The following is an 11382-nucleotide window of genomic DNA, read 5'->3' on the forward strand; positions in this document are numbered from 1 at the left end:
GTACTGTCAGACTGAACAGTGTAGGGTGACGTGGTTTCCCGGGGCAACCCAGTCAGCTCCGTGGCGCGTAACAGCCATGCTCAGACTGCTGTGGACTCACAGACAGCATCAGCTATATTTCAGCTTTAAATAAATACAAAACAAACACACAAAAAAAACTTAAGTCATCGTCATGGTGCCAGTGTGTAGGTTTGTGTCACTAGTTTTTAGCTGATATGTGCAATATGTTCTACTGATGCCTGTGGTTGCCACAAAAGTGCCTTTCGTTTTACCTGTCCAGATCAAAACGGAAGTACTGTTCACGCAGAGGGGAACGGGCCAAGCTGTGCACTAAATCAATCAGGCTCTACCTGCCGACACGGACATGGCCCACACTGGCTCCTGGAAAGGGGGTGCTTTTGATTTAAATCACCACATGTACCAGGTGGACGGGGCTTGCGCTTCAGGAACGGTTAAACAAAAACAAACAAGGTTCCAGTTTCTCTCAGCGTGTGCACCTGGCTTGACAAATCCAACTGACCCCAAACCTTTCCATGTTTTTCTATTTAGTTTAGATTATTTTCCCTCCCCCTGGGTTTTGGTGAATGCAGCGGCCTGCACGGCCATGCTCTAGTCCTGCTCTCTCCTGTCTTTCACAGAGAAACAGCCTTATCCTGCTGAGCCGGTCACATATGGCTGCTGTTCTCGTGCCGCAGTAGCTCTCTCTGTGTGTGTGTGTGTGTGCGGGTGTGTGTGTGTGCGCGTGTGTGCGTGTGTGTGCAGCGCTATGCACTGATAAATACACAACCAACCATGTATGGAGACAAAAACGTGTACAGGTTCTAATTATGCTCATACAAATCATATGTCTGTTTGTTACTGTGTGTAAACTGCCCTTTATCTTAGTGTCATAAACTTCACATAAATCCAAACGTCTCGTTGTGTTTGTCGGTTTTACGATTCTTGGGACGCGCATCCTATCACAGACCTGAACTGCCCTCCAAAGAGTTAGGCAGAGAGGGGGGGGGCAGAAGGGGTCTTGTGGTTTGAGGGCCCACGGGCAGGTAGAAGGACAACAAGGGCCCAGTAGAGTCACCTCAGCTTGGGGTTCCAAGCTCCTCCTGTCTGGAGATGGATGGATGAGGGAGGGGAGGAGAGCTGACCCGGACGCGGACGAGACGGTCGGCGTGGCGTCTCCTTCTCTCAACAACGCCGGGGATATTTACTCGCACATGTAAATAAGCCTGCTTTTAAGATGCCAGAATGCTTGTGAGAAGTCCTTTTTTTGACGTTGTAACTTAGCAGTGGAGAAGGCTGAGTGTCTGCGTTCAGTCATTCGGTCCTGTGAAGTCGAACTCAGTGGTCTTCAACCCTGGTCCTCAGGGACCCCCCTGCCCTGCGTGTGTTAGAGATTCCCAGCTCCAACACACCTAATTCATATGAATGTGTCGACCCCATTCATTTGAGTTATCGCCAACAATGTAAGAGTGCAACTGAAGACCACTAAGTGGTTTGACCTTAGTTATCTGTGGAATGTTTTGTGGAACATCAGCTGTAGGATACTTCTGGGTGGGCATGCAGCAGCACGGGCTGTTCTGGCCTCATTTCGACAAGTCAGACATCATCAGAAACGTCCTCCTCTTGGTGACAAAGCCCATGATTGGAGGCTGCCTGCCTGTCTGGTCTGTTGGTCGTTTCGAGTGAAGAGGCCATGGCCTCTCGTAGACTGCTTCTCTCTGGTGTGGAAAAGCAGAAGTGAGAGGAGGTTTGTGGTGGCGGCGGTGGCAGTTTGGAGCCTTGTTAACGGGCACCAGGCTATCTCTCTGGTCCGTTGGTTTAGAATCAGATTCAACCGTCTCACTCAGCAGCACTTCCTCTTAGCCTCTGGCCTCAGATCACCGAGGTGCAAGCCTGCTGGTGTGACTGTGTTGGCTGAATCCAGTGGGTTTGTCAACGTCTAACACCTCCCCAATCCAACAGCAGACACACAGGGAGTCTTACCAGAAGTCTGTATCAAGAAAGCGATTATATTGATGACAATTAAAAACGTTCTCTCTGTAAGTGATCCCTGTGTGAAAAAAAAGAACTCCATAACAACTACAAATACTTTGCATACATTTGTAGTTCCAATTCTTCCTTCTTTGTCAGAATGAGGACTGGTGATGAGCCGGGTCCTCTGACTTTTGCTTATAGTGTGTATTACTGGACAAATAAACAAACAGGGGATTTTGACAGAGTAAAGAGGATTATCAGAATGATGTAGTGTGTGCGTGTGTGTTCAGACTGTCCCTATTCCTCACCCATGTGTTGACAGTAAACCACTCTACCTGCACCACTGTATTTTTGTCAACAGCCCAGCTTCCACTAGCCCGGCTGCCCAGCAGTGTTGTACCAGGGTCAGGGCTAATGGTGTGTGTTATGGTATGGAGGGTTGATGGTGTGTGTGTGTGTCAGGCCTTACACACGTAGATCACCTCTGTTCTGCTGTGGCTGGAGCTGCTGTTACTCAAGAGTCTGCCAGCATGGAGGAGGAAGTCTGGGAGGGGGTCTGGCATCTGAGGAACACACACACACATTCTTAGGACCCTGGTCACAAAACACCACCCTTTCATTTTTGTATGCAGGGAAATATGCTGTCTCTGTTTGCTTGCTAGGGGCCTGTGTGTATGTGTGAGTGCGTGCGTGCGTGCGTGCATGTGTATGTGTCCTGTGTCAGTCAGATCAATCGGGCCATGCAGGGCAGGGCTGTGTTGACCAGTTCTTCTGCATGCCAGCTGTATAGATTGTGGGAGACTCACCCCTCAGGGCCATTATCCTAATCAGTCCAAAACAACAACCAACAACCAGAAACAATTTCCCCAAACTACCAGTGCAACAACCCCAAACGTGCAGAAACGACAAAGAATCTTCAAACAACACAACAACCCAGTTCATACAACCATATACAACTCAGAAATACCACAAAACAATGAAAATATATATCCAATAATATACTTATTGGATAAATGTCCGGTAGTTTGGGACTTTTTGTGATGATTCTACTTCTGAGTGCGTGGGGATGTTCCTGATATTTGGAGTTTGTTTGGGATGATTAATAGGACGATCCCCGGGGCGCTATCGACTGGCCCAGCTCCACTCGCCTCGCAATCATCGCTGCCGCATCAGCGGAGCGGGGTTCGATACGGCCGGCCGGCCGGACAGACAGACGGATGAGGAGCGTCCGTCCCGATCATCGTCATTCTGCCTCCACCGCTCTCCGTTCTCCTGCCCCGCTGCCGCCACAGAGGCACGGGCAGGAATCCGCCATCCGCTCAGCGAGCAGCCTGAGTGCGCGGTGGTCCTGTCTTAGTACGCACCGATCCAGAGAGAGAGAGAGACTCCCCCTGATCCTCACCTCAATCCAGCAACACTTTCACTTCAGGGAAATCCGCTGGCTAGTGGAAATGTTGCTCCACTAAACTCAACCCCTTCCAATCCTCCCTTCCCTCCAGCGCCCCCCCCCCCCCTCCCCCCCTCTGGGAGAAGACCTCCAGGCCAGCGTCTCAGGCAGCCCGGCAGATGGTTGTGTTTCTGGCCGGAGCTCCCTCCAGGCTCCGGGGCACCAGGCGCGGCGCCGAGGACCCTCAGAGGAAAGATGATCTCAGAGCTGCTCAAATGGGAGGCTCTCTCCCCAGACCAGGACCATCTGCTGCACCAGGATCTACTGGGCTGGAGGTCTCTGAAGACCATCTATCAGCTTGATGGGAGCAGAGGCCCGGGAAGGCCAGGGGTTGGGGGCGGGGGAGGCTGCTCAGGGCTGGTGGAGCTTAGAGAGTGTGTGGGGGGCAGGGGGAGAATCATTAAGATGGACATACATTATGAATTGCATTTGCTATAAGTTTAGGGGAGTGTGAGATTGGAGGAGTCAGTTAGTACTGTAGGGTTTGTCATATAGACGGTCAGACAATCAGCCAGCATGTCAAACAGTCAGTCGGTAGATTGAAGAGGTCTAGTCTGAACAAGCCCTCAGCAGACTTGAAACCCTTTGACCTCCTCTGGCAGGAGAGAACAGGGAGAAGAGGAGAAGAGAGAGGGGGAGAGAGCAACGAAGAGATAGACCAAACGAAGGGATCATGTTTCAAACATGAACGTAGAACTCGCTGAATTTCTCAAAGGGTCGGCTGTTCTCTCTTTTCTTTTCTACCGGGCGAATGTGTTTACATCTGAGAATGTGTTCTCATTAATAATGATACTACTACTATATTTACGCGGCGTTACCACCAAGGACTTCTGAGAAGGTCGGAAAACAAAGAGACGCTTCAACCCTTTTCACCTACCCCCAGCCATAGTTCTATTCTTCTTCATCCCGTTTTGATTTGATTCTATTCCACTCGACTCTCGCTTGGGAAAAAAAGGCCTTACGAAAATGAAATGGAAAAGTCCACTGCAGAAGGCTTCCCCTCTCCCACACGTAACAGTCACTCCCGAATGGAGATATCAGTGGTCTGAGATGCTGTGTTGTTATTTTCGCTCCTCCAAGCTCATTCCGACCAGGCCTTGGCTCCAGCCACTTGATAAAAAGGCACATTATGTCCAACAACAAGCGGGGTGTTGGGGCCAGAGTCTGTGTCCTCCATTCCAGAAGAGAGGAACAGTGTGTCCTCATCCCAAAGACACAGAGCTGCTCTCTAATCCTAAATAACTCATTTGGCAGCTCTGTTGGCGCTTCAATCTTCCACTTTATCCGATAGGATTACAACCAGAGTGCTTAAATGTGTGGAGTACAGTAGTCACATACAGTAGAGTACAGTAAAGTAGAGTTGAGTAGAGCTACGTAACAAGTCATGGCAGGATATAGATCTGGCTGTGGTCCACAGTGTATGAATGTTTATCCCTGGTTTAGGGTGCCGTATAGCATGGACGTTTTAGACAGGCTAGCAGCATGATGGTGATCCATGTGTCCTAGTGGTCCTTGGGCTGTGTGTCACCACCCTGACCTCTGACCCAGGGCAGCCCCAGTCAGCGCTGCACTAACCCAGGCCAGGCTGAACCTCCTGAATTCCAAACCCAGTGAACTCATTTACCCATCAGCCCCCTGGGGATACCAGCCTGCTCCCTGCCCTGCTCCAGCTCTGGAGGGCAAAGTTCACCGCAAGGCCTCAGATCCAAGAAATGTTAATGTGTGCGTGTGTGACTGGCGCAATACATAAAGAGAAAGTGTTGCAAAAGGGACCATTTACAAAAAACGAGACTTCTATCGGGAGACTTCTCTCAGTGACACTTGAGACGATTCAATTTTCCTGTCATCCACAGAGTCAGGCAGTGAATCACACAGACAGGGAAGATATCTCCCTGATGATCTAAGACAGATCTCAGAAAACAGTCTCATACCAAGGTGTCAGAACACGTTTTAAATGATTCACTTAGAGAGAATCTGAAATTTGTCGGAGATCACGTCAAGATGTCATGCATTTTACATGTTCCCCTATCTCTGCTCCCAGTTCTGAGAACTTCAGGAATGACCTACTCCAGGGTATAATGACTCCATGGAATTTCTCTACTGGTTTTCTATGTAGTGCATAGGTACTACCTCTAACACACACACACACACACCCACACACACTCTCATGCTGGTGTGTTCCTGTGTGCCTGTCTGTCTGCCTGTCTGTCAGCCTGTCTGTCAGCCTGTCTGCCTGCCATGTCAAATTAAAAGTTTCCATATCCTCCCAGCCTGCTACTCTGTTTGACGTCAGCTCTCTCTCTCAGGTCTCAATGGAGACAGGATGTATGGAGGATGTACAGAGCAGTTCAGTATAAGATGATTTGACAGGAGCTAGGACGAGTTAGGCGTGCTGTCCTAAAAATGCATCAGGGACTTATGCTGTACATGAGGGATGAAATGTCCGTGTAGTTGGATAACATGTCCTCGGGGCTACATGGTACACAGCAGAAGCTTTGCCAGCCACTTCTGGAATACATAAGGAAGATGAGGACGTAAACATCAACCAAAATGTATCTCTAGCTCACACACACACACGCAGGCACGCACACACACACACATACACACTTCTAAATCCCAGAGTGTAAATCATATTATAAGTCACGTTGGGTTAATGAGGGTTGCGGAGGACCTCAAGAGACAGTGAGGGTGAAAGGCTTTAGTCAGTCATGCCAACATCAGCTTAAAGAGCCGTTAGCTGTTAGCACAATAAACCGGATTGAGATCAGATAGCCCACATGAGCCGCAGAAAGAGAGAGAGAGAAAGGGAGAGAGATAGAGTGTATGTTCAGCCCAACAACAGAATCATCGGAGTCTTTACAAGCAGCCTATTAAAAGCCATCTGGTGCTCTGGTCTCTGGGTGACCCTGCTGTGTGTCTGGCTCAGAGGACAGGCCACTGCAACAGCACCTCCACTCCACTGGAACACGCGGAGGGTTCCAGAACCGACACAATCACCCCAGACACTCTCACAGCACACAATGGGAGATTTATATAGTGTCTGTAGAATAAGAAACGTGCTTTGTGTTGAGTGTGGGATGCGTGTGTGTGTTTGTGTGCTTGAGTGTGTGTGCGTGTGTGTGTGTGTTGCTGGCTGCTCCTCTGTTCTGGCTCCAGCTGAGTGAGCCTCTGAAGGGTTAACCCACTTTTCCAGACACCCCATCACTGCCCTCCCTCCCCCCACAGCTTAGCTTTACTAATCCATGTCTGTATCACTCACCCCCCCCCCACACACACACACACACACACACACACACACACAGACACACACACCCGACCCCCTGACCTACAACAACCCTCATCTATGCCCCAACCGAAAACTAGCCCTAGGGTAAAGGTAGCCCCTATATACAATCAGTGGGATGGGAGGATGGAGGGGAGGGGAGTGGATGGGAGGATGGAGGGGAGGGGAGTGGATGGGAGGTTGGAGGGGAGGGGAGTGGATGGGTGGATGGCGGGGAGTGGATGGGAGGATGGAGGGGAGTGGATGGGAGGATGGAGGGGAGTGGATGGGAGGATGGAGGGGAGGGGAGTGGATGGGGAGGATGGAGGGGAGGGGAGTGGATGGGAGGATGGAGGGGAGGGGAGTGGATGGGAGGATGGAGGGGAGTGGGGAGGAGGATGGAGGGGAGGGGAGTGGGTAGGAGGATGGAGGGGAGGGGAGTGGATGGGAGGATGGAGGGGAGGGGAGTGGGGAGGAGGATGGAGGGGAGAGGAGTGGGTAGGAGGATGGAGGGGAGAGGAGTGGGTAGGAGGATGGAGGGGAGGGGAGTCGGTAGGATGAGAGAGATGGCTGCCAGGCTCAGTTGAGAGGCTGTGATGGGGGGATGGATGGAGGGCTCTGGGCGAGGAGAGTGTGTGATGGGGGGATGGATGGAGGGCTCTGGGCGAGGAGAGTGTGTGATGGGGGGATGGATGGAGGGCTCTGGGCGAGGAGAGTGTGTGATGGGGGGGATGGCGAGGATCGAGGGATGAGAGGTTGTGATCCGCGGGGACGGAGAACATCTGTGGAACAGATAAAGAAGATGCTTTGCTCTTTTCTCAAGAGGCTGGGCTCAACGATTCATCACCCCTCTCTCCTCTGGCTTTGCGTGTGTGTGTCTTAAGTGCATTAGGTTCCTCTAGCTCCCTACACACAATGAAGAGAGGGGAATTAAGAGAGCAGCTCTGTGGCCAAGCGGGATCCATGGATCTGATCACGCAGCACCACCTACATAACATCACCCTCCTCCTCATCCACCTCATCCTCCTCTCAGCGGACTTAGCAGCCTCTGATTTCCAGCCTCTCAAAGCCTCACCCGGCCTCAACCTCGCACAGCCCCTCACCCGGCCTCAGCCAACCTCGGCCTCACTAAAGCCTCTCAGCCTCACCCAGCCTCTTACAGCCTCAACCAGCCTCACCCAGCCTCAGCCTCACTTCGCCTCTCAGCTCCTCACTCTCTGCCTGACACTAACAGGAAGGAGAGTTAAGGATCTCGACTCTCTCCGGAGGATAATAATGACCTTAGCTGGGAGGGTATTAATGCTGCTTTCAAAGTGTAGAGTCTGTTATAATATTAATGTCCCCAGGGAGGGGTGGGGGGGGGGGTGCTTCAAACCTACAGAACTCTATAATCAATGTGTAATGTCGAGACACGGAGATGAGTGTGAGTGAGCGTGTCCACTCGTGTGTCACGGCCACAGCCGTGCCCCCCCCCGGTTTCAGTTTTTTGCCCTGCCCTAGTGTTTCCCTGTCATTGTCTTCATCTGTTCTCGTTAGCGTTATTGTGTCCACCTGTGTGTCGTTTGGTTCTGTGTATTTAGGTTTCTGTTTTGTGTCCAGTCTTTGTCTTGTCCTTACCATACCTGTCCGTGTGAGTACCCTATCTGTTCCCGTTTTTGTGAATAAAACCCTTGTTTCTGCCATGCCTGCCGTCTCCCCTGCGTTTGGGTCCAACCCCACCTCACGACGTGACAGAAGGACAAGACCACAAATGGACCCAGCAGAGAGTTCCCCGAACCCTTTCCTAGGGACCCGACTTGCTTTTGGTGGACCCCGAAGCCTGCAGCGGAGGGTCCACCCAAAGTCCTGGTTCCTACCCCGGCTCCAGCCCCAGCCTGAACCCCGACTCCAGCCTCGGTCCTGCCCTGGGCCCCTGCCTCGGTCCTGCCCTGGGCCCCTGCCTCGATCCTGCCCTGTGCCCCTGCCTCATCCTGAGGTTGTGCCGCCCTGCGCCCGGACGAACAAGGTTGCGCCGCCCAGCACCCAGAGCACCGAGGCTGTTCCTGCCGGGGAGTCTCGGCCGCCTGCCGCCGGTACCCAGCCCCGTTCCTGCCCTGTACTCCAGCCTCGGTCCTGCCCTGGGCCCCTGCCTCGATCCTGCCTTGTGCCCCTGCCTCATTCTGAGGTTGTGCCGCCCTGCGCCCGGACGAACAAGGTTGCGCCGCCCAGCACCCAGAGCACCGAGGCTGTTCCTGCCGGGGAGTCTCGGCCGCCTGCCGCCGGTACCCAGCCCCGTTCCTGCCCTGTACTCCAGCCTCGGTCCTGCCCTGGGCCCCTGCCTCGATCCTGCCTTGTGCCCCTGCCTCATTCTGAGGTTGTGCCGCCCTGCGCCCGGACGAACAAGGTTGCGCCGCCCAGCACCCAGAGCACCGAGGCTGTTCCTGCCGGGGAGTCTCGGCCACCTGCCGCCGGTACCCAGCCCCGTTCCTGCCCTGTACCCCAGCCTCGGTCCTGCCCTGTGCCCCAGCCTCGTTCCTGCCCTGTGCCCCAGCCTCGTTCTTGCCCTGTGCCCCAGCCTCGTTCTTGCCCTGTGCCCCAGCCTCGGTCCTGCCCTGTACCCCAGCCTCGTTCCTGCCCTGTGCCCCGGTCCTGCCCTGTGCCCCAGCCCCGGTCCTGCCCTGTGCCCCGGCCGCCGCCTCCTCCGCCCGAGGACTTCTGGCCGCCGCCTCCTCCGCCCGAGGACTTCTGGCCGCCGCCTCCTCCGGTTCTGTGTATTTAGGTTTCTGTTTTGTGTCCAGTCTTTGTCTTGTCCTTACCATACCTGTCTGTGTGAGTACCCTATCTGTTCCGGTTTTTGTGAATAAAACCCTTGTTTCTGCCATGCCTGCCGTCTCCCCTGCGTTTGGGTCCAACCCCACCTCACGTCGTGACACTCGTGTTCCACGAGGCCTGTCGAGCTGCTAATGAGATCTCCAGTCTTGTGAGGAAGAACCCTGTTTTTCTTTTCCTTTCTGAAACCCAACACCTCCCTCTTCTCTTCCTGTGGACGGACGTTAGACCAGGCGTCCACAGGCCCCCGGTGTGTGTGTGTGTCCCCCCCCCCCCCCAGCGCACCTCACAACACGGCCAGGATGAACCACGCCATCTGCTTCCAATGGATCCGCACCATCCAAGGGATCTACTGCGACAGAGGGATCTACTGCGACAGAGGGATCGACTGCGACGGAGGGATCGACTGCGTGAGGAATCTAGTGCAAGTGGGAGATTTGACTGTATACAGGGCATCTACTGCAAATAAGGTGCTTGTCTCAGCCCCAGAGGAGCAGGGTAATGAGCAGGGAAGAGGAGGAGGAGGAGGGAAGGGGGGAGGAGGAGGGGAGGACAAGGAGGGGAGGGGGCATGAGTGGGGCTGCTGAGTCTGGTTCAGGAGGAACAGAGTTTTCTCTGACGCTGTCGTGACGATGCCGGGCTGACCTCCTCACCTCTCCCACAGTCCTGGAGGCCTCCAGAGAACGCCCACCAAACTCCCCGGCAGAGCTCTCTCTCTCTCTCTCTCTCTCTCTCTCTCTCTCTCTCTCTCTCTCTCTCTCTCTCTCTCTCTCTCTCTCTCTCTCTCTCTCTCTCTCCCTCTTTCCTTCTCACTCTCCTATGTCAATATAAATCCTCTTTGGTCTCCTCTAGTCCTTTCATCTTTTTCTTCTTCTTAACCTTCCTATCTAGTTCCGCTCTTGTCTTACAGTAACTACCTGAACTGATATTGTGTAATACAGTAGCAAGACATGGGTCAGATGTGGATTCAAAACCCAACAGTCACTCTGGGGGAACCGGGGCCTCATGGTCCTTAAGGTGACTCCCAGCTCGGCCCCTCCAGACCCTCCAAGGTGCTTGTCTCCCAGCTCTGACCATCACACCCTGGTCAACCCACAGCTCAGGCTCCAACTCAGACTCCAGAACACTGAAAAGGAGCTTTTTTATTTCAGACTGAGAAGTTAAGAGAATATATGAGAAAAAGAGAGAGAGAGAGAGAGAGAGAGAGAGAGAGAGAGTGAAAGAGGGAGGGGGTGGGAGGATGATAATAGAGGGATAAAAAGAAGAGTTTGGGAAAGAGATGACTGAGTCCACAGCATGAAACTGCTAGAAGTTGAGTGAGTAGCTAAATTGTGACCTGATTGCTGTGACTTATTCCATACACTCCGTGTGTGTGTGTGTGTGCTTGTGTGTGTGTGATGATTTATTTCCCCTGAGAGCTCGACAGTGCTCACTTCCTGCACAGCGGGTGTGGTGCTGCTCCATGCTAACTCTCCCTCCTCCCTCCCTTCTTCCTTCTCTCTCAATGTTTCTTTCTCTCCGTGATCTCCCTTCCTTTCTCATCTCTCACAATTTCTCTCTTTCCCTTTCTCCCTGCCCCCCCCTCCACCCCACTTATCACTTCCTTAGGGCCACAGGGATTCTAATTTAAGCTCATCTTGGGCCGCTCTCTCAAGCACACAGACACGAAAGATATACAGACTTATAAATACATTCTCTCTCTTCTCTCTCTCTCTCTCTCTCTTCTCGCTCTCTCTCTCTCTTCTCTCTCTTCTCTCTCTCTCTATCTCTCTCTGTCTCTTTGATTCTCAGAGAGCACCTACACCTGTTAGACAAGTTGGGCCTGAGTCACCTGGGTTGAAAGATCTTGCATGGATGGCTGGCTGGCTGCCTGGTCCGACTGACTGATTCATTG

This window comes from Osmerus eperlanus, chromosome 12 (assembly GCF_963692335.1).
Source record: "Osmerus eperlanus chromosome 12, fOsmEpe2.1, whole genome shotgun sequence".
NCBI lineage: Eukaryota > Metazoa > Chordata > Actinopteri > Osmeriformes > Osmeridae > Osmerus > Osmerus eperlanus.